This window comes from Podarcis filfolensis (genome assembly GCF_964270895.1).
Source record: "Podarcis filfolensis genome assembly, chromosome: 2".
In the NCBI taxonomy this organism is placed as follows: domain Eukaryota; kingdom Metazoa; phylum Chordata; class Lepidosauria; order Squamata; family Lacertidae; genus Podarcis; species Podarcis filfolensis.
The window spans coordinates 62,026,589-62,051,225 of record NC_139605.1 but is presented as its reverse complement, the minus strand read 5'-3'; positions in this window follow the sequence as shown (position 1 = coordinate 62,051,225).

Sequence of the window (24,637 nt, the reverse complement as noted above, 5' to 3'; positions counted from 1 at the left end):
GGAACGAATTAATCCATCTTGCATTACTTTCTATGGGAAAGCACACCTTGGTTTTGGAACAGAATTCTGGAATGGATTAAGTTTGAGAACCAAAGTACCACTGTACTGTGCTTTGTTTTACATTTCAGCTGCATTCAGTTTTGAGCTGATGCTGCCATCTTGTGGGGACACCTTAATGAACGCACATAAGCACCATGCAATTCCCATTGTGCAGAAGTGCCCCTGTGGCATAGTTCTGCTAACAAGAGGTGGCAGAAGTAAGGAGGATATTGCTACCTGATCCATGTTACCTGATCCAGCACGGAAGCATCTACAGATGCAAAGGAATTGAGGGCACCCTGTTGCCAGAGGTGGGGAAGCTGTAAGCCAAAGGGCTGTGTCCTCTTGTGGACAACCTTCCAAGGGCCACATGCTGCTGCTGGTGGGCAGGGCCAGAGGCAGAGGTGGGCAGAGCAATGGATGTGAATTTCAACCTTTGTCCAGTAGGCTACTTTCTAAACACACACACTCACTCACACAGAGCCTCTCTTCTCCAGACAAGCCAGTGGCATTATCAGAGTTCAAAAACACATACCACCCGGGCAAAAACACTCAAGCTTGTGGAGCAATGTCAGTGAGGGACAGCCCCAAGGGTGGTTTGGAGGTCCATTGCTATTGCAGTGTTGTGCCTTGCATACTGTATCCAGTGGAACTTTCTTTGTCCTCTGCAGAACTCTCTGCCGCCTCTGGACGATGGCTGCTGTTCCACCAGGGGACAATACCTCTGTGTTTGCTCATTGAACATCTAGTCCTTGAGAATTAAGGGCTTCCTATGAAACTGAGGTGGGGCGGGGAAGGAGTCTCTCATGTTTACAGAAGCAATGAGTGCCTCCAAAACCGATAACAGTTCCCCATGGAGTCACACAGTGCGGTAAGCAAAGAATTCCACAACAGGCGCTGAAGCTTTCCTGCTCAGAGGAAGGAAGTCCTTGCTTTGTGGGCTTTCGGGGCTGGTAATTACTACTTAAAGGATGAATGGTCTCCTAGTTATTGCCGCTATAAGGGCTAGACCCCAGGGTACCATCAAGTCACCATACTTCAAGAAAGAATAGCATATGTGGGAGATTGTTTCCTTTTCAAAACTTTAGAATGGATGTTATGCTCCTGAATAGCTAACGGGTGCCTTGGGCAGGGATGGAATTGAAAAGACAGATGCGTCTTCCCATTCAACCAGTATATCACTCAACTGACCACACCATCCTTTCTTGAGGACGTCTCAGCACGAAGGCTGTGTCAAAGCAGTGAGTGTACAATGGAGGCATCTTGTACACAACTCCAGTATACAAATTCTTTTTAAAAAGGAGAGGTATTGTGGCTTACTTTTGCTTGTAAGTTAACCCGCTGCTGGCGGGGAAATGGGCAACAGTGTTTAGTATGTGATGCCCACTTAAAAATGTACTACTGGCTGAGATGGTTGTCCGTGCTCTGCTACTCGCTGGGTAGATCATTATCACTCTCAATTTGAATAAAATCTAGAGCTAGGAGAGAAAGCAGGGGCTGGCTGATAATGCAGAGGTGAGCAGATGACAATCTCGACATGCTGTTAGAGCTCCATCTGGGAAGACTTCCCCATGGAATAAATAAAGGACTTCCACATGCAATAGAGGCTGAACCCTTGGGGTCATGATCATTGTCTATAGTTATCAAGCTGTAGCGAAATAATTTCTCTAATGGGAAAGGAGAGCACTGACTTACAAAACAGATCCTTGGTCAAACACCCACACATAAAGCCCCTGAGATGTCTTGAAAGGTCACAGAGCTAGCTAGAAAATTATGCTTGTTAGCTTGGTGGGGCCAACCGGTTCTTATGGTCTAATAGTGTTTGTGCTATTTTTTTTTAACATGGATCACAAGCTGCTGAGTTCCATGGTCTTGGAGATATCCTAAACTACAAAAGTCAATCCAAAATTAAAAATCTATTCCACTTTCAGTAGAACCGGGAGAAACCAGTGCAGAGCAATTTCTACATAGCCTAACATGAGCATGTTGCCAGTGTGCCACTCAACATCTGGTAGGAATTCCCCATGCTGACTGGAACTTGGGTTTGGTTTCTACTTGTTCTGGTGAATAAGGAACAGGCATACTGTACACAGAAACAGGATGCTAAGCATTTTCTGACTACCCTCTTGGGATCAGTGGGCTTTGCATACTGTCTGCATTTGATTGTAGTGACAGCCACTGTAAAGACAGTTACCGGGCCCCTGGAAAGACAGTTACTGTGCCCAGACCTTGGGGTGGCTTTTAATCTTTTCTCCCTGCTGGTCTCCTCTGTGCTTTGAGAGGGAAGCAGAGTGGGTGGGTAAGGGCTAGGACAGACAGGGAAATGAAGCACACAGTTCACCACAGTGCAAAGGTCTCATTGCCTGAGCACAGTGGAATGTTGTATCCCGGCAGAGACAAAAGGGGCTATGCTTATTTCCACAGTGCACGACTTGGCTCATCTGCATGGGGCCTCTTGAGCTATTCTGCTGCAGGCTGCTCCTCCAACTATGACGCACGTGGCCTAAATAGCAGCATTTGGGGTCTGGGGTGGGTGTGCGATCCTCTTGGCTGACATCAGTGTGTCAACCGCAGGGTTCTTCAATTTATCCTGTCTCAACCAGGAAGCCAGACTTAGCATTAGTGTGTTGTAATTGCAGCTGAGTCCCACATACAACGCTTTACTTGCTTTGAGTATTAATTTACCCCCTCCCTCTTTGACAACACAACAAAGATCCTCTGGATGTCTTCCCTTCACCCTCATCCTGGCAAGAATGCTATTGTCCCCTCACTCTCCTTGAAAAGGTGTTGGCTTGAAATAATATTTTCAGTATTTTTCTCCCTGTCACAGCTCAACCCTATAAAAATAAGAAAGAGTGCGTGCTTTCTACACAGCCCTTGAAATTAGGAGTATGAAACAAAACTTCTTGCTCGATGCAAGCCTTTTAGAAATTAAGGGGGAAAGTCAACGCAAACAGGTGCCATTCTGGATTCTACCTTCCATCAGCTTCAGCCAGCATAGGCAATAGTCAGGGATGATGAGAGTTTTACTCCAAAAATTCTGGAGAGCTTCAGGTTGGGAAAAGCTGATGTATACTAGCAGCAAACTTAGGGATCCATCTTGCCAAAGAGCTTCACCTATATACAGTGGTACCTGGGGTTACATACGCTTCAGGTTACAGACTCCGCTAACCCAGAAATAGTACCTCGGGTTAAGAACTTTGCTTCAAGATGAGAACAGAAATCGTGCTCCAGTGGTGCAGCGGCAGCAGGAGGCCCCATTAGCTAAAGTGGTGTTTCAAGTTAAGAACAGTTTCAGCTTAAGAACAGACCTCCGGAACTAATTAAGTACTTAACCTGAGGTACCACTGTACAAGTTGGAAGATATCAGCGTGCTTGGTTCACGGGGTGGGGGCAAGGTTTGCAGAAGTACCCATTTTTATTTTTTAAGGGGGAGGAGAAAAACACAAAATAGCTTCATAAGGACTTGGCATGCTCAGTACGCACAGAATGCTGACTTATTGCTGGAGGGCGGTGCAGGGGAAAAGAAAATGAAAACAAGGAATAGGGGAATGGACTAGGGCAGGGAGAGCCAATGTTGGGTGCTCCAGACATTGTTAGACAGGGCTCCCATGACTCCTGGCCATTTCTGAGGCTAATGGAGTCCCACAACCTCTAGAAGACCCTGGAATGAGGCATTCTGAACAGAAGGCTCCATGCTACAATATTTTGTTGCAGGTCCCACATGTGTTCTGTAAATGAACACCAGCTTTTGAAACTGCTTCTTGGGAAAGAAAGAAAGAAATCCTGGTGCAGCAAAGAAGACCAGAGTCAGGGGAATGAGGTAGCCAAATTGCTCATTTGTACCACTGTCTTGTTGACAAAACTCTGCGAGTTTATTAGAGGAAGCAGAAACATTACACAACAAGCAAGGCCAGAAAGCCCCAAAACACATTAGCTGAAACCACATCCCCCTCACAGGGTCTGGGAAATGTATTTGGCTTCTTGTCATCTGACCTCTTTGAGACAGCATTCCAGCAAGGAAACAACACAACCCACAAGCCCCAAAGCATTTTTAGAGCACCAGCGGCTTCCTCAGTGCCTGGTCTGAGGCTGGGAAAATAGGCCAAAGAACTGAGGGTGGCAATGGCTTGGAGTCGGGGGACACTATGGGCTCTGTGGACACCTCCCTGGGAACACTGAAGACATTTGCCACCCAAAACCTGAATGCAGTGTGTTCTGTTTCCCCTCTGAATATGCTGCTCACAGTGCCAAGCTAGTAAAAAGAAGGTCAGAAAGTCTATTTGTGGTGAGCTTTCCAATCAGCTCATAGCTCCACCTTCCACTGCAGTAGTTTGCATGAAGGCTGAAGGTTAGTGAGCGGAAGGCAGACTGCTATTTTCAGGAGCTTGTCAGATTTCTGATACAATGAAAACAGCCTTTCGATGAGGTCTAGGACTAGCCTTTTTCTCATACCTGGTTTGGCCCAGCATATTCCTTCAGTTTGTCTGCACTGTATTTCTTTCCTTCTGCACAATCGTCCTGCAAGTCCCTTCATTCTGCTACATCCAGTACCCAAACCATAGAACTGCAGATTTTATGGAAGGGATCCTGAGGATCATCTAGTCCAAACCTTGCAATGCGGTAATTTGCAGCTGTCCCATGCAAGGATTGAACCTGCAACCTTGGCATTAACAGCACCATGCTCTAAACAACAGAGCTATGGAAAGGGGATATTTGTATTAATGCTGTGATGGTTACTTTCATGGAGGAGGAAGATGAAATTGGCACGCCTCTGCCAATGTGAAGAGCTCCTGTGAGCATGAACTTCAGGTTGTAGCAGTGCATTTCTGGCTGCCAACATTCTCAGTGGCTCCTGCTTTGTTGGCTAAGAGTTGCTTGTCACCCAGCAGCACCTTCCTGTCGCCCTTGCTGTGTGGGGTGGCTGCCCAGAATAAAAAGAGAACACTGACCACAAAATATGTAACATTTATGCTCTGCTTTCCCTTCAGTTATGCCATTAAGAAATCGGTAGTGGAAGGGTTGCAAAGAAGAAGAACCTCCCCCCCCCCCCGAGCCCCCTGGGGCTGCATATTTTGCACTTTCTATAGGGAAGACTGTGTTTTGCTCCCAGACACAGGCCCCTCTTAACATTTCTGAAGTTGGACCTGTCCTTCCAAAAAGGGCCCAGGGTTTAAGAGGCGTTTCCTAGTTTGTGCATGGAGGGCTCTAAATTGCTTAGGGCCCAGATTAGACTTTGCCTTCCCAAGCCAGTCTGGCATCCTAGTAAACACATTTTAAATTTAACCGCACTAAACGCAGCACTTTATATGCAACCAATCATTCTCTTAAGTGCTCTACAGAGTATTTAATTACAGGTCGCCCATGGCCTTCAAACCTCTGCCTTCTGCCTCCCTCTCCCATCTCCAGCCACGGCACACTCACTGCCATTGCTGGCTGGAACAACATAGCTCTGCCCCTGGATCAGAGCCTAGATACATTTCCCTACTAGTGGTAACAGTAGAAGAAAGAGAAGCAGGACTCCTGGCTTTGTAGCCCAACCTTTTCTGCTCCACTGAAGCCTATAGATTTCAGAGGCGGGTGGAAACCAGATTGGACATCTCCTAGCCATGTGAGTGGTAGATAATATCTTCTGAAATCATACAGTGGTACCTCGGTTTAAGAACAGCTCTGTTTACAAACTATTCTCTTTGCGAACTCCACAAAACCAGAAGTAGTGTCCTGGTTTGTGAACTTTACCTCGGTCTAAGAATGGAAGCCAAACGGTGGAAGGGCACTGGTGGTGGGAGACCTCCTTAGGGAAAACGCACCTCAGTTTAAGAACGGTTTTGGTTTAAGAACGGACTTCTGGAATGGATTAAGTTCATAAACTGAGGTACCACTGTATTGTGAAAGAGAGATAATCAAGGTTTCATCAATCCTAGAAGTGTGCACTAGTCACAAGATTCAACTTTTATCTGTAGCTTTGGGAAGCAGGACTCTATTTTGCAGTATTCTGTGTCTTTCCAACTCATCTCAATATTCAGGACCAAATGAGATCTGGTGAAAACGATTCTCTCCCCGCCCCAACTCCATTTACTCTAATTGGGAATTGAAAAATGTTTGTAACTTTTCCTCTTCACAAAAGTGGATGGCATTTGTAGTTGCAGGAGCCACTTGTAGATGCAGGTAGTTAAGCCTGCCAAATTGGAGGCAGCTACATCCAGGGATTTCCATGCAGGGCACCTTTAAAGTTTGATTTGAAACAACCAAGTACAGTCCATAATTTCTCCATTTTCTGCAGGGAAGAATAACGAGTGTGAGAGATTACAAATACAACCCAGCACTTTGCTATGTGTTTGCAGTTGTCTGTGTTCCCATTTAATTGGGAATTGAAGTTACCCTCAAACAACACCAGTCCTGATGCTTTCTCCCTGTAAATTTGGGTTTACTCGATATGGGGGTAATCCAATAATTTGGGCCGATGGATTTGAAATCCAATAACATCTGGAGAGGTAAAAGGTAAAGGACCACTGGATGGTTAAGTCCAGTCAAAGGCGACTATGGGGTTGCGGCACCCATCTTGCTTTCAGGCCGAGGGAGCCAGCATTTGTCCACAGACAACTTTCTGGGTCATGGGGCCAACATGACTAAACTGCTTCTGGTGCAACAGAACACGATGATGGAAGCCAGAGTGCATGGAAATGCCGTTTACCTTCCTGCCACCTATTTATCTACTTGCACCATTTCCCTATCCATATCCCTGCCTTATACTGTCATGGCTTCACCCGCTCAAACACCTCCTCTCTCAGTGATGAGAAACAAAGTTAGAGGATATAGCCAGTCCTGTGCTGTGATTCCTTAAAGTACTATAATTCCTAGAGATGGCTCTCAAAACCTGTTTATATCAGGAGTGCAAATACTGTCCTGGCTACAGGTACAAGAGCTTCATTCAAACCTTTGGCTTAGGATGGTTCAACCCTATTTTTCTTACATTTTTTTTACTGCATTTACGATACTGCTTTTGGAACTAGTTGACGTCTGCCATTGACCTTATGCGTGACCAGCCAAAGGACATTCCTGAGTGGATCCCTGAGTACCTGGACGAAGGCCCACCAGGCTCTCCTCCCATACTGATTTAATTGCAGGGATGAGTTGTGCATACCTCCTTATATAAATTAGTCCTGACTCCTTTAATCTCCCCCTGCTGTGGCAGGAGCCGATAGTAGATGGCTGGAGATTAGCAATATCTCCCATTAACAGTGGAAGGAGCAGTCTCCTTTTTAGTGGCAGATGTCTGAGATCCTGCAACAAGTTTCTGTTTGGAAAAGAATGCTGCCAGCATGGTCATAAGTGTGTAAATCACACAAACACACACTCCACCAAACATACTGTTTATAATGGATCCTATGGAAGCCTAAGGGACGCAGGTGGTGTTGTGGTCTAAACCACAGAGCCTAGGGTTTGCTAATCAGAAGGTCGGCGGTTCAAATCCCTGCGACGGGGTGAGCTCCCATTGCTCGGTCCCAGCTCCTGCCCACCTAGCAGTTCGAGAGCATGTCAAAGTGCAAGTAGATAAATAGGTACTTCTTTGGTGGGAAGGTAAACAGCCTTTCCATGCGCTGCTCTGGTTCTCCAGAAGCGGCTTAGTCATGCTGGCCACATTACCTGGAAGCTGCCTGCGGACAAATGCCGGCTCCCTCGGCCTATAGAGCGAGATGAGCGCGCAACCCCAGAGTCGTCCGTGACTGGACCTAACGGTCAGGGGTCCCTTTACCTTTATGGAAGCCTAGGGAAATTAGCATCTGTTTTCTTAGCATTCTTTGGAGAGAATGATTGGTGGACTTGTTCCTAATAGTGGCATGTGCTATTTCCCCCCATTTTGTGACAATGGCAGGGTCACAGAGGTGCCTTTCAAATGGAAGAAGAGCAAATGCTTTGAGGGAAGGAGCTCTTAAGGTGGTGCATGGCTATTGCAAGGAGAGAATCGAGCAGCTCTCAAACTCCCCCACTTGAAAATTGTGGGCCGGGGGGGGGGGGGAGGGCTGCGGTTGGTGGACCACTTAATAAAACCTTGCTTTTCTAATATCATGGATGTGCTTCTGGGTTAAAGATGTGGATAAAGAAAACAACATTTCCCCTTCTATACCGGTATCTTCATAAAAAATAGTGCTGTATTATGAAAATCTTAGGCCCCAGGCCAAAGCTTCTTACTCTGTTTGATCTCCTCTGACTCAAATGGTCTTGATCACTGTTATCTGAAAAATAATAATTCAAGTTTATCTGTTTGTTTATTGTTTCTTCTATTTATGGACCACTTTCCATCCATCCATCAGGATTGCAGGAGCAAGTTCATAATACATTAATAGAACTGCAATGAAAAAGAAAAAAACACACACCAGGAGATTAATATCACAAAAAACAACACATAAATTATGGCAAAACTCAGGGATTTAAAGCACAGGTCCAAGTGCAGATATTCTAAACCAACTGTTCCCAATTAGCTAAGTACTTCGGACCCCCAGTATTTCAAAAGCCAGGCCATGGACCCCCTACTTTTGATATCTCTATGGTAGTTTTCTATGCCATGGACCCCCTGGGTAGGTTATGCAGACCCCCTTGGGTCTGCAGACCACCAGTTGTGAACCACTGCTCTAAACTGTTCCACAGCCTTTTCACAGACCACCTGAATGGAGCTTGTCAACAACCAGGGGGTCCATGGACCACAGTTTGAGAACCTCTGTTTTGGATAAATTGGCACTGAGATTCCCATTTTGACCATCTGGCTTAGGGTCAAAACCGACACATTATGCTTTTGTTTTATTTTTTAAAGGTGCATGCATGCCTAAGATGTTGGTGAATGAAATAAAACACATGTTTGCAAATGTATTGTGGGGGCTGCCCTTGGCTGCAACTCCATTGCTTGTATATCTGGTGGTAAATCAGCTAGGCTGAGCAGGCTTTGCCAACCTGGTGCCCTCCAGGTGTTTTGGACTACAACTCCCATCAGCCCCAGCCTAGCCAGCCACCGCAGCCTGGATTTGAGTTGTTGGGCGCTAGGCTGACAAAGCCGCTCTAGGGATTTAGAGTTGCTGGGTGGATCCTGCAATGGATTTTGCCATACAACTGGTGTAAGGGGAAGTTATGTCTGCCTCTCTTTGCTGACTGGCTGCTGGGTTTTCCATCAGGCGCCAGGGCTTGCACCGATTCCCTTGTGATGTGGCCTGCAGGCCACTGAAGTGTAAACTGAATCCAGGGGCTGTGGAATGTTGCTGTGTTGTCTTCAGACAGGGTCCCCTTCAGATGAAAAGATAGAAGCTGGTCTTTTCCACCTCACCCCCACCAGACTCGGGCCGATGGAAAATGCTTGAGGAAATTAAGAATAAGCCTAATGAATACCAGACTGGGAACCAGAAGAGGTTTATTTTAACCTGTCGAAGTGAAAAATGACGTGCAGTTTAGTTAGAGCTCCAAATGCGGTGTCTGAAGGGGGGCGGAGAGGAGGGGATCAGGGTGGAACTGAAGTTTTCATATCCTGCTGTATGTGAAAGAGGAGAGTTTAATATCCCCAGAAGGCCCAGCTAATGCACCATTCCAATGCACGCTTACTTTGAAGCAGGTTGCATGGATCACAGTGGGATTTACCTCTGAGTAATCATGTATAGGGACGCGGGTGGTGCTGTGGGTTAAACCACAGAGCCTAGGACTTGCCGATCAGAAGGTTGGCAGTTTGAATCCCCACGACGGGGTGAGCTCCCGTTGCTCGGTCCCTGCTCCTGCCAACCTAGCAGTTCAAAAGCACATCAAAGTGCAAGTAGATAAACAGGTACCGCTCTGGTGGGAAGATAAACAGCGTTTCCGTGCGCTGCTCTGACTCGCCAGAAGTGGCTTAGTCATGCTGGCCACATGACCCGGAAGCTGTACGCCGGCTCCCTTGGCCAATAAAGCGAGATGAGCGCTGCAACTCCAGAGTCGGCCACAACTGGACCTAATGGTCAGGGGTCCCTTTACCTTTAATCATGTATAGGAGAGCATGGTAAATTTACCGGTGGTTGATGAACGTGAGCAAGGCAGACTGTTTGGCATGGTTGGCCTCACGATGTAGAAATTGCAAGGGAGACCAGCAAGGTCCCGGTTCCTTGAAATACAGAAGAGGAGAGGGAGGTGTCTAAAATTAAAGTGAGAATAGCTGCTAGGAGCCCTTTGAGAAAGACATGGGTGAGAGAGGAAGCCCAGAAGCCCAGTGATGATGGCTAAAAAGACCAAGGCAGGGTCTGCACTCTTTGGGGTTGGAAGTGGGCACTCACAGACAGACAGCCTGCCATGCGTTTCTCTGTCAATGGGGCGTGGCGGGTGCCCCAGCCGCAAATACATTTTCTTAATTTCTGCCTCTGTTGCAAATTTGCAGGCTAGGCAAAACCCAGCTGGCCAAGGGCCAGGGGTTGCTGGAACAAGTGCGGAGGAGAGACAGCCTTCCGGCTCGTTGCTGGAGAAGGCAAAGTGCAGGATGCTTCCTAGTACCACCCAGCTGTGACCCCTCCCTATCTGCCAGACTCTGCTTCTGGACCAGTTACACAGCTTTTCCAGCACTAATAATGGGCCAGGCCAATCTCTGGTTAAGAAGCCACAGAGGAGCAGGCACATCAAGATTCAACAGGGAAAAGAACCAGCAAGGTGAAGCCCCCAACTTGTCTGAGCAGGAACCAGATATGGGAATTTTAGGCATTTTACCCTAGGTGTCCATCACTCAAAACACAGCAACTCTTGCTTCTTTTAGGACACAAGTCTGCTTTCCAAAGCCGTGGTTACCAGGCACTTGGTGGGATGAACAAACAAGGTAGAAGGTTTTGGCCACTCATATGAAAAGGAGCATATTTTCAAGCAGGATGAGGCAGAAACAGCACTTGACTTCAGTGATAGAATTCTTCTACACTGAATACGTTGGTGATCTCTGGATGAACTCATTAGCTAGAGCATTAGGATCCATTTCCTGAGAGGCTTGCTGATATCCATGCAGAAAAGCCATGTGATAGAGCCTCATCTGCGTGATGCCTTGGTGTAAAAAGGCCTTTGTTATCTGAAGGTGTGAGAACGGACCTCCTGACATACAGAATGAAGTGGGCACTGCAAGGTCTATTTTAATCATCTTTGTCAATTCTGGAAGCAGCTGTCAGTGATGTTTCCCTTGTTTCTTGCTCAAGGCCAAACTAGATGTCTGTTCAATTACAGGCACAGGGAGCCGGATTTTGCCTAGGAAGGCAGCACCTGGGAGGGAGGGAAAGGTTATTGATCTACTCCCCACCACCCATGTTTGGAAAGGGGATTGTCTTGCCCCTTTCCTGCATGGCTCTTTAGGGGGGCAGTTCCCCATTGGTGCCCATGGGGATTCCTCATCCCTAAGGCACAGGGTCTCTTTTGGATTAATGAAAGCAAACGTGAGGGGATTATATTGGCTCTGGCCCCCTGCCATACATTTGGTGGGCTAGGGAAGTAGTCCAAAGCGCATACTGATATATGCTCCTAGGTCTCCACATGAATTGTTGTCCAATCTGAATTTTCCCTCAGAAACCCTATGTGCATATGTAGTCTCCTTCACAAGACACCAAACAGATGTCTGGGGTGTGTGTGTGTGTGCGCGCGCGTGTGTACACACACACACACACATGCACATGGGGACAGAGCTATCCAGCATGGCCTCACACCCCTCTCACATGTGCTTTCATTGCACAAGGAAGAGTATGCCTTGCCCCCAGTGTGTGCGTTTCTCCCTCTTTTACACACACACACACACACACACACACGGCCAGCCCTACCATTAGGCAGAGTGAAGCAGCAGCCTCAGGTGGCTGATTTGGGGTGTCATGAAAAGGCAGTGTTGTTACTTAATTTATTTTTACTGTATTTTTATTACCAGAGACAGGGAGAGGCACTGAATGTGTGGCTCGCTGTCTTGGAGCCAGTGTTGGGGCTATTTGCTGTTCTCCCTCAGGCTGCAAAATGTTCTGGGCCAGCCCAGCACACAGAGTAAAGATGGCAGCTGTGATGTCCTATTCCTTTCATTCTTGCTCCACTTTGCATTTTAACCTCCTCCTTGACTCATAATGGCTGTTGGGATCCTGTCAGCTACTTCACGATTTCATACCTGACAGCAGCCTCAGTGGAAAACTCAGGAACATGCTAAGGTACTTTTAATACTTTTTCATAAGAAGAAAACTCTAAAAGGGAAAAGATATGCAGCTTCAAACCACCAGGGGGAGTTAAACTGTATGCTTCATTTTTAAATTCCTTGTTTTTAACCTGTCTACATTGCAGTTAATTTAATTTAGCAGTCTCCAGAAGAAAGCAATTATGTTCCCCTTATATAAATTAAGGAAAGGGTTCCTAGCAACACAGCAAGCTGCCTTATACTGAGACAGACCATTGGTTGATCTAGCCCAACATAGTCCACACTGATTGGCAGCAGTTCTCCAGGGGTTCAGATGGGGTACCTGAAGATGCCAGAGGACCAGGGACCCCCCCACCAGATGCTGTGCCACAGAGCTACAGCCCTTCTCTGTGTGACATACAGGTACTGTTACTTTATGCTTTACCAGATCATCACTAAACCCTAATATGAAGCTCTGTTTCCTGTGCAAGCCCACATTGACGTAAGTCCCATCAAGTTCAATGGGACTTAGCTTCCTGCTAAGTGCATACAGGATTCCTGCCTTCATCTCTCGAGCACTGAACTCAACCCAGGGCTTGGTCTGAGCATGAGAACCTTAGGAGATCAGGCCCCAAGTCCCTGACAGGAGCCCAGAGGAAGACCAGATCCGTCGTTCTCGGGTCTGGGAATGTGCTAGTGGTGGAGCCTGCAAAGTGATTTTAATCCAAGCCAAGGTCTGGGATGTCCAGAGTGCAGTGGGGAAACCAAAGCTTTGCAGACAGATTCCAGACGTGGCCCCAAGTGGGAGTCCTGACCCAGAGTGGTTTTTGAAGGGAGTCGGCTGGAACTGGGACTGATGCCGAGAATAACACTGGTACATTTCAAAGTCTGGGGGAAGGGAGCAAGCCTCGCCTCCCAACGCCTCTCAGCGGTCCTGCGCTTGGCTCGGACGCAGGGTCAGGTCCTATTATTCCGGATTAATTAATGCCGCCTTGCTCTAGTTCCTTCTCCCAGCAGAAGCTGCTCCCTCCAGTCACAATGTTTACGTAGCCAGCCTTCCAAAGAAAGCCCCTCTTGCTGACGCTGAAAAGCTGCTCTCAGCCCAGTGTTTGTTTTTCCGCACGCCCCTTCCCTGTGGCATCCTCGGCCAGAGAATAGCGGTTTCTTTGACTGCACGAGGGCCAGTATGCCTCCTTCCCTCCTGTCCCATCCTGTGCACAGTACAAGGCCCTTCTGTTAGTACTCCACGGCAGGCAGGCAAGAGATCAGCCAAACAGAACACAGATCTGCCCTTCTTCTCCCAGCGGCCCCCACAGAGGGCACTGTCAAATTGCCATTTCCTTTCCAGGTCTGGGAAAAGTTTGTGCAGCCCTCCCTTCTTTTCCCTCCTGCCCCTGCAGAACAAAGCAAACTGGAAGATATGCTTGCTTCTTCTTTTTAACCTGTCCCAATATTACGCTCAGAACTGGACTGGTCCAAAGGCAAGGAGGAAAGTGGAGAGGCCTCCTGAGGGTGTTGTTGGACTCCAACTCCCATCAGCCCCAGCCAGCATGGACAAAGGGAGTTGTGGATAGTCACAGGTTTCCCCACCTTCCTTTTAAATGAAAAGCACATGGAAACCTCAAGAAATCGAGCACACGAGAGGCGCTGGCAAGGAGAAAGAGGAAGACATGAATTATACCTGAGGCTGAGATTACCAGAAAGAGAGAAGAAGTCAAAGCTGGGGACCAGGAACAGAATCAAGCAGAGACCATCCTTGGACCTTGTAGGCAGCCTGCAGGTAGCAAGAAGAGTTTAAAAAGTGTAGAAGTTTTACCCAAGGGTTGATATCTGAGCATCCATGTTTGCCCACAGAATGGGCTGGACCTAGGAGGTTGTACATGCAAGGCACTGAAGGTCTGAACTGAAGTGTACGTGGGTTCCCACAAGGCAAGAAACAGTGATAACAGCAAGAACCTTTACTGAATTAACAGAACTCGACAACAGGGGCAAAGCAACTGCTTATATACATTTCTGAAGGCCTGGGCCACTCCCACTCTCAACGTGATTGGCTGTCTAAACTTCCAAGCTGCGAATCATGACTCAGAGTTTAAGGGCCAATGGCAGAGGCCCAAATCCTGAAATGTTCTGTGATTGGATATCATGTATCGAATCAGAACACAGGGGCTTAGACTCCTTAGTCCTGACTCAAGCTCAGGCAAACACAGACCACGGAATACGTAACATGAACCTCACAACAACTGGTGCAGCATCAAAACACAACTAAATATTTAGTATTAAAAATGCACTTGTTGACTGCTTGCTTGTTGTATCTGCCCCACACATCATACAAAAAATAGCATGCAGCTTTCTCCTGGGTATGGTCGGCCAATTGGTGTCAAAGAAGGACAGAATATTTTTTATGTATGCTACAACAGCAGCAAGAATACTCATCGCAAAGTATTGGAAGACACAAGATCTACCCACCTTGGAAGAATGGCAGATGAAAGTGATAGACTATATGGGACTGGCAGAAATGACCGGCAGAATCCGAGACCAGGGAAAAGAGACGGCGGAAGAAGATTGGAAGAAATTTAAGGACTATCTTAAGAAACATTGCAAAATTATTGAAGGCTAGAACGATGCTGATTCAGAAATTAAGGAGTTAAAAGCTGTAATGATTATGTGATTAAGAAAAGAAAGGTTAAAAAGTATATAGAAATTAGGGAAAGGATTTGCTGAATTGACTTAAATAGAGAATGGAATACAGAAAGGGGAGGTATGAGGAGGTCGGGAAAGTAAGTTTTATGAATATAAGGGATGGAAACTATACCTGTTTTTTATGTGTGTTCTTTCTTTTTTGGATTGTATGTATTTTTATTGTTTTTGTTTTTATTGTTCTGTTTATTCTGTTTTATATAAATTCCTAAACTTTAATAAATATATTATATAAAAAAAACAAAAAATAGCATGCAGGTGCTGCTGTTGTTTTCCTTTGCAGAGTGACATCTTTCCTTTGCAATGTGACATCTAAGGCCATTGCACATTGCACAGAAGCAAACCCATGTTTGCCACCAAGGGTGTGCTCCACTGGGTTCTGTAGTCAGTTGGGGCTCCCTATCTCCATCAGAATTAAAGGTTCAGTTGCAAACATGTTTGTTGCGGTCATGCTTTACATTTGTAAGCAACAGAAGCAAGTGTCCTGGTTCCTGCCTTTATGAGACGCCTTGCTCCATAGCATGCTTCCTTTTCATCCCCTGAAATTCTTAAAAACTCAGGTGGAGATGTGGCAATGGCAGCGCCTACACCTGAACTGGTATGCTTCACAAAGCAAAGGGCTAGGTCTTCACAGAAAATAGGTTGACAAAGGTCTGGCTATAATGGAGTGCATTGTCTAGCAAATGGTCTTCAAGCGTGGTAAGAAACCACATGGGGATGAATTAATAATATTTTTAATAATTAAGTGCTGATAATATTGGGGGGAATGAAGACAGGGTCTAAAGAACATAATCTAGAAGTCACTGAAGCAACAGCAACAAAAAAGAATTATTTTTATTATGTATTTTGTGTTTTTTAACTGCCTTGAGATCTACATACTTAGGGTGATATACAAATTCTAACAGCAACAACTAATTGCCAGACTAATATCATGTCTCTGGTATTGTCCTCTTAACATGAATGACAACTTAATCCGTTGAGTAGCAAAGGTCAGGATGCTTGCATCACTGTTCCCCTTCAGCTTCATACCTCACAGCTAGTAGTTCCACCCAGCTTTTTTGCTCTCTGCCTCTAGGCAAAAGCCATCCACACCCCCACACCCCTACTATATCCTTTCTACTATGCCATCACTAAGCAGTTGCTAAGGGACCTTATCTTTTTTTTAATCCTCAAGGTTGGAACAAACAGCTAGTGAACTTCAAAGCTTCATCTATTATGCTCAAGTTCTCATTTTTTTCTGGGTTGCAGACGCTAGCTTTATAATGAAAGGATAGGACAGAATTAAGAGGTTTTGTATATTCTAAAAGCATTATATGTAACAAATAATGAGCATAAATGTCTCAAACAAGCATTGGCAAAGGTTGCCCAATACACAAGTTGACACTGGTGCTTCTGTTTATTAGGGTTGCCAACTTACTAGAACCATGTCTAAATAACACAAGATGCATTTTCACTGTGCAAAGTAATACTATCTAACTTTCTAAGTTGAAAGAATCATTCCATACTAAAATTAAGCTGCAGTGAACACAATATTCTTCCTAGTTTGCCTCCATCTTCCTTCTCTCCCATCTGTGTGAGAAGAAACACAAACCCCGCCTCCCAGCAGTGTCCACTCAGATGTAAGCTCCGTTGACTTCTTTTAAAACTGAGTTACACACAGGTAAGTATGTGTAGGATGGCTTAATGGTGTTAGCTAATTTATGGATAATGTATATAGCCAGTCTTTCCGCTGCTCAATGCTTAAGGCATTTCAATATGAATATGTCTGAAGCAGTCTGAATACTCTAAAGGACTTTAGGAATGTGAAGTATCATTATCATCAATTACTACTTTTATTATATAAACTCACAGTTAACATGCTCTTTATGTTTCCCTTGAAATATGATTTGTCAGGCAGTGCCAGCCTTTACCTGCCAGACATTACCTGTGTGTGTGTGGGGGGGAGAGCCACTGTTTTAGGTTTAGATCTACTGAGTGCTGACTACATTGGAGATTCCTGCAAACAAGAGATTACACATCACCAAAAATTATCTTAGGGTCCTTTTTGGTGACCAAGGATTAAAGTTCAGAACAATAATGAAACGATGAAAATTACAAATTTAATCTTACTGAACACTTGGAATTGGCAGGTGATTTATTAAAATTTAGGAAATGTCCCAATCCAACACCTTAGAGTGAATAATTTCTTTTTTTTTTCCCTGGTGGGGTCCTGTGACTTTCTCAGCTAACATGATGAGTGACAGGGAAAGCTTCACTTTCAAATTTTCCACTTACTACATGTTCACAAGAGGCGCTGGGGCTCAGTCAACAAAACAGCTGACAGCCCTAATCCAGTGAAAATGAAACATGGAGACAGGTTTCTGTGTGTGGACCTGATCTCTTAAGGATCCATATGCTGCTGGGTGGTTGGGGTGGGGTGCCTTATTTTAAGTAAGCTGCAAGTTGAGCCAAAGATGTTCTGTTTCCCCTCTTATAGCAACCTGTGTTTCTTTGATTTAGGGTTGCAGACTCTGACGCGGGATAAAGGACAGGTTGGTGGTACCAGTTTTAACATTTCTTTTGAATCATGCTCAGGAAAAAAAAACCAGGTTGCAGACTATCAGGGATGGATTTCTTTTTGGTACTACCTTCATCCATTGCAAGTTCAGTAGACTAGTTTCACAGCCCCCCCCCACCTCAGGTAATAATAATATAATAATAATTTATTATTCATACCCCACCCATCTGATTGGGTTTCCTCAGTTGCTTTGGGCGGCTCTCAAAAAAATATTAAAAGCACAATAAAACATCAAACATTAAAAACTTCCCTAAAAAGGGCTGCCTTCAGATGTCTTCTAAAAGTCAGATGGTTTTTTATTTCCTTGATATCTGTTGGGAAGGCGTTCCACAGGGTGGGCGCCACTACTGAGAATGTTCCCTGTAACCTCTGGTTCGCTGTAACCTCACTTTTCACAGTGAGGGAACTGCCAGAAGGCCCTCAGAGCTGAACCTCAGCGTCCGGGCTGAACGATGGGAGTGGAGATGCTCCTTCAGGTATACTGGGCCGAGGCTGTTTAGGGCTTTAAAGGTCAGCACCAACACTTTGAATTGTGCTCAGAAACATACTGGGAGCCAATGTAGGTCTTTCAAGACCAGCGTTATGTGATCTCGGTGGCTGCTCCCAGTCACCAGTCTTGCTGCTGCATTCTGGATTAGTTGCAGTTTCTGTGTCACCTTCAAAGGTAGCCCCACATAGAGCGCATTGCAGTAGTCCAAGCGGGAGATAACTAGAGCATGCACCACTCTGGCAAGACAGTCTGTGGGCAGGTACGGTCTTAGCCTTAGTACCAGGTGGAGCTGCTAGACTGCTGCCCTGGACACAGAAGGCAGGGAGACCAACATCATGGGAAGGCGGAGCCAATGAGCGGCAGAGCCACTCCCTGGAGCAGTTGTACATAAGAAGACAGGCAGGTGGGGTCTGGCTGGGGACAGACATAGGTTGGTAGGGCAGTGCCCCATTCGCCCCAAGAGAGCCAACAATGAATGCATCAGCAAGTACTTTCATAGCACTCGGGTCATTTGCTTAAACTGAGACTAGGCTAAAATTAAATTGAGCTGGGCAAGCAGAGAACTTGGCAAGTGATTCGTTGGAAATAGACGGGCAGGTTCCAGCAATGCACTCGTTTTTAATTATACTGGTTGGGTATGTAAACAGGAATAAATGAGGCCCTTGTATTGACTGAAAAACACATTTGTGCATATAAACCCTGGGAGTGTTAACTTTTCTCCCTGTGTAGAAGATGAGTCCATTGGACCATAAAGTGTAATTGAGCTCCTGCTGTTCCAGGAGTGCGCCTGATTCAGTTTCCTCCTGTGTAAAATCCTGAGGACGGAAATGCTAATGGGCTTGTGCAGCATCCACATCCCTCCGTTGCTATTTCTGTTCCTCCTTCCCAGCCCATTTTCCCTTGCTGGTCTCGTTTAGCCTTGCGGTCTGCAGTGCACACTCTTCCAGAGCTTCGAGCTGGAATAGAATGGAATGATTAATCCGCTTCCAAGGCAGTTCCAGTAAGAACTCAGGAAACAGAGATCTAGGGAGGAACCCTGTGATGTATGCCTCAGCTCAATTGTCCGAAAGCATTTGCAGATGGTTATAACGCTGGCTCTCCGCATATGAGAAGGTATCCCACTGCAGGATCCGTGGCTGTAATCAGCCCTCTTCTATTTCCCATTTTAGCTCTGCATCTGTCCTCCCTGCCCTGAAAACTTTAACAACCACCAGGACATAAATGGTCCTCTTTTGCAGGTCCAGGCATCGTGAAGCTGCGGGCAGTGGAGCCAAGGCATGGGAAATTGCAGTGAGCACAGCGCAACCATGTTGGGATTGAACAGGCCACAATTACAGATGTCAGCAGGTTTTGGCGTAGGCATTGGGCATGTATCCTGTATCAACCCTGCCTGCTTGCTGGCTGATTATTTGGCAGGGTTAACCAAGGTCAAGGATTGCCCTATGACATACATCAAACTGGGGCAACCCTTCCAAGGCCACCATTTTGGGAGTGCTATGGCCCATCAGCCCCCATCTGGGCATCTAGTAACAGGGGCCACTGGAGAGCTTGCCATACACTCTCCAACCCCATAGTCCCCCAAGATGACAGAGAGTAGACCACACAAAATGCAAAAAAATGCTACGATTGGAAACATATTCTTTAAGGGTAATGATCTGGCTTGGTGTGTGTGTGTGTGTGTATGTATATGTATATTCTTGGAGCTAATTAAGCTCAGGGGTTTGTTTTTGTTTTACCAAGCATTGTTCAGTCAGCTCAGCTGCCTTATTCCAATTCCCCACCCCCTCCGAGCCTAATGAATCTTTCATCTGAAGTTGCCAGCTTTCCATGATCTTGCCTACTGAGCCCCTTTAAGCTGTGCCAAAAATGAAAGCACTCTGCTTTGCCAATAGCAATACAAAATGTGCTGTGTTCCAAACAGCATCTTCCAGCTGAGCTTCCCAGAGCACTTTGCAAACCGCACCCTTGCGAAGGTTTCTGCCCATTTGTCGGCTCTGGAGCACAAAGATTTTAACCTCTGAAGCCACTTGACAGCAGTTGGGATTCCAGCACAGATCTGAGCAGTTTTATTTGGATCGCCTAGTTGCTTTCCCAAAATATTCCCCCCCCCCCACGTGCCTCACTTTCTGTGCTCTTCCTAGTAGCGTAAAGTAAAACAACAAGCCAAAGGGTAAACGCGCTGAGGTTCCATTGATATCCATGGAGAGACTGAAGGATGCATTTTAATTTTTGTGTTGAGGCTGAAAAGTGCTAAACCTGGACTACTATAGTTTCTGCAATCCTGCTCCTCTGCTTGCATATGCAGAGGTATGAGAAGGACCTGTTTGTGGGTCAAGCCAGCAAGAGGCCAAACGCTGTTGGAAGTGCAACAGCAGGGATTATTCAGGTTGTAATTTAAGCATTAACTATGGGCTCATCCACATTTCTGCTCCTCCTATGCCTGGAAATCATGGGTCGAAGGGGTTTTGCCTTTGTTCTGCCACTTTCCCCTGGAAAACCCATTATTAAGCATTAAATTGGAACAAGTGGCAATCCGCAGAAAACCCTATTCCCATTTGTTCCAGTTCAACACTAAACTGTGGGTTTCCCTAGGGGAAAGTGGCAAGGCAAACGGAAGTGTGGATCAGCCCTCTGTTAGTGCAGTTCTGAGAGAGTTTTACTCTGTGTCTTTGGCTGAATGTCTCCCTGCTGTGTACAAGGTCTGACTTAAGAAAGACAACAACAACAACAACAACAACAACAACAACCCCTCTCTGTTCCTTCCTCCTCAAATGATATAAGGTTTCCTTCAGTTTCCTTGTCCAAGTGTTATCAAAGACTTATCTCTGGACTCCATCAGTACAGCTTTGTTATCAAATGTTGCAGGTGGATGCACATTAGCACTGCTTTGGAGGGCACAGCCTTGCTGGAATGTATATTCTGGTTCCATCTTCCCCTATCCCTCTTCAGTCTTCAGCTGGCCCCCGGCCCCCCTTTCCCTGGGATATCAGTACACAATTAGTCAGTTGCCATTTTGGGCTGAGTAGGGATTTTTTTGCTGTGATCCTCAGTTAGCTTGTGGTATGGTCCAAGCTGAGGTTCTTCAGGTGTGGATGCATCACCACCTCTTGAAAGGCCGCAGGCCTCTTGATTGTTTTGATTTGTGTTAGAAACTCTGAGTGGGCAAGAAACACTGGCCACTTCCTGAGCTGCTGCTTCTGGGCCTTTAGTTGCTGCCTTATGTGTTTGGCAGGAATAAGCAGCTCTTTTTGGCAGAGTGCTCTGGAGGACTGAGGTCCAAGTCCACCTATTAAGAGAGCTCGGAATAAAGGCAGAACTGTGGCAGAAGAGGGAGGCCAAGAGATTCCAACATTCCTTCTGGGATGGCTTCTGTGGAAAGTTCAGTGCTGAAAAAAGAGATTTATGGTTTCATCTGCTGTTAGAAAACTCTGTTCACTTGTGTCTTGAGCAGCTCTTACAAAAGAAGAGAGAGAGAGAACTAAATTTCTTGCTTTGAAACCTTCGTGGCAATAAAACTGCTAGCACATTTGCAAAGCTAAGCAGGGTCCGTTTTGGTTTCAGATTGGATGGGGAACCTCCTGTTGAGATTTCTGTATTGCATTGGACTAGAATATGTTGTTGATTTCTGCATTCTGCGTTGGACTAGAATATGTTGTTGAACTACAACTCCCATCACCCCTAGCTAGCAAGGCCAGAGCTCAGGGATGATGGGAGTTGTAGTCCAACAACATCTGGGGACCCACAGGTTGAGAACCACTGGACTACATAATCCTTCCAAGTCTAGAATTCCAGACCCTCCAAGTGTCCCTGTTTCCCAGGAGTGTCCCTGATTTAGAGAAGCCTTCCCAGTTTCTGATTTGATCCTGGAATGTCCCACTTTTCCTTAGGATGTCCCTATTTTCGCGGACTTCCGGGTTAGCACCATCGGCGAATGGCGGAGTTCCTCCAATCGGGGGAACGGGCTCCGTGGAAATTGGGTCTGCCCACCGCGGCGAAGGTGGGGACCCGCTAGAAATCCCAGGCGGAGGGAGCCTGGGAACGTGGGGTTCAGCAGAGCACCAGGAGCGCCTCCCCTACTCGCGGGGAACCCCAATTTGGGGCTCTGGAGCGAAGTGGGGTGAGCAGCGCGGTGCTGCGAACTGATTGCTATTTTCACGGAGGGAAGCTGCACAGCCATCGCCGGAGAGCGCTGACTTTTTCCTGTTGACAATTGGACTCTAAACAAGTGTCTTGACAATTGGACTCTAAACAAGTGAGTAAAAAACGGAAAATTGGATCAAGAAATACTTGAATTAGGCTCCGAAGCGGGAAGGTTCAAAACAGGAAGTCCGCCTCCTGCTTTTTGTAAATAGACTGAAGCAAAAACCTTACAATCTAATAGCCTGGAAAGTTGTTTTTAAAGGTTGGAATTTCCTGCATTTACAACTAATAAAACCCCCTTGGAAGCAGGTGAAAAGGGGGAAAAAATCTGACTGTTTAAGCCTGCAGGAGAGGGAGTAAAGGAAAATAAGTTTCCATCGTCTCAAACCTGGGAACGGGGTGTCAGGACAGAAATTGCCGGAGACGTCCATTGATTGTACATGGAGCATTTTGACAGATAGTTAAAAAAGAGAACCAAACTGACTTCAGTGCTGCCTTCTGCATTTTAAAGAAACAAAGTATTTGAAAATTGAAAATTGAAAGTAACTTTCTTTTGTTGGACATGTTTTAAAAAGATGGATACAAATAGAAATTGTGTCCCCTAGAGGGAGCTTGTCAATTTGTTGCTGCAGTTTACTTGGTGACTTCACAGCTGCGAGATTGGGATCGTGGGACCAGCTGTTTGACCTTGAATAGAAATGTGTGGGGAGGAAGTTTTGGTGTCTGCTTTTTGCAAGATAAATGCTTTGCTGGAGCAGTTGTATGAGAAGACGGGTTTGATGAAGGAGAAGTTGGACTTGATGTCTGCTGTAGCCAGTGAATATGGATTAACAGGAAACATAGAAATTATGCAGCGACCAACTCAGGAAATTGGTTCGACTGGGCAAGTGCAAGGGCAGATGAAGATGGAGGAGGCTGCAATCGCACCCCAAGCAACACAAATGGAGAGATCCGAAGCCCTGCAGGAGCACAAGCCGCTGTTTTGGAAGATTGAATTTGGAGTGGGCCTGGGAGAGCCTGGAGTTAAGGAGGCTCTTAACTTTGGGAGGACTTGGAAATATGCTGACAACTATTTTTTGAATAGTTACTTTTTGGATTATAATGATGATGGCGGGGAGTGGGACTGTGGGGAATGGGCTAGTCTGATGAAGGAAGATGGATATAACTATCGGTTGGAATCCCCCAGAGACCTACTCCTCAAGGAGAAAGGGAAGAAATTAAGAAAGAAACCAACGAAAGATAAGGAAAAGTGTAAGCATAAACAAGAAGAAGACAATCTGCAGAAGAGGCATAGAAGAGACTTAAGGGCCTCAGACATAAGATCACCAGGTTGATGGACTGGATGGAATGGACAGTAAGGACTGACATAACCCGAGACCAGGAAGAAGGGACGTTGGACAAATTTTTTTTAAAAAAGCCTATATAAGGAAAAAATTTCTTTTTATTTTTGGAATTAGTGTAAAACTAATGAAATATTAGGGAAAATGCTGGAATGGAATTATCTGGCTTTAGTAGAAAGGATATAAGGAGTTATGTATAAATATGTTTTAAATTTTGAACATTAAGGTTTTCTTTTTATGGTAAGACAAGGTTAAATAAATCAAGGTAAATTGAATGACAGAATATGTCAAAAGATGGAAAGGACTTGTTGAGTCAACTAATAGGTTAGACTATCTAAATAAGAATTGAGAAAGACGGAAAGAATTTGCTGAAACAACGAATTAAATTAGAATACAAAAAGGGAGGTGTGAGGAGGTCAAAGAATTAAGCAAATGAAAAGATGTAATATGGGATTTGTCTTTTTTTCCTTTTTTGTTGTTGTGATGTATTTGTTCCTTTTTTCTCATTTTTTTTGTCCTTTTTCTTGTATTTTTGAAACTCTGAATAAATATCATTAAAAAAAAAAGGATGTCCCTATTTTCATAGGAGAAATGTTGGAGGGTATGGAGTTATCTGACCCCCAAGCTATCTGAAGGCAATCCTGTATAATGTATAATGTTTTATTACGCTAATATATATGTTCAAAGCTGCCCAGAGTGGCTGGGGCAACCCAGTAAGATATGTGGGGTATAAATAGTAAAATTATCATTATAGAATGGGATGTCCCTATTTTCATCGGAGGAATGTTGGAGGGTATGCAATTCTATGATTCTGTGTGCATTATCGGTCAAACACTAAATATCCTTTACTTTTATGGACGGTGAAAGAAGAGCTAACTGAAGAATTTCCTTGTCATGGAGTGACAGTCAACAGATGAGGGAAGAAAAGGCCTCATTTGCCCGTTTCCACCTGGACCTGTTGGGAAATGACCATACCTAGAGATCATCCTGAGACCATCCACTGGAGAGGAAGTATGTTATGAAAATTAGCTCCAGAAGACTATGGGTGCCCCTAGACTTCACTATTTTGTGGGAGAGATTCTGCTCATACCAGAACTCTAGGCCTGGGCAATTAAAGTGGCTCATAGTGTTCTGGCACCCTAGGGCAACAAATCTACTTTAAAAAATCAGTCCACACAGACCTTTTGCAGTTAGAAAAGTGATAGGAAAATACACTGAAAAGTGTGGGATGAATGAATGATGAATGGGAA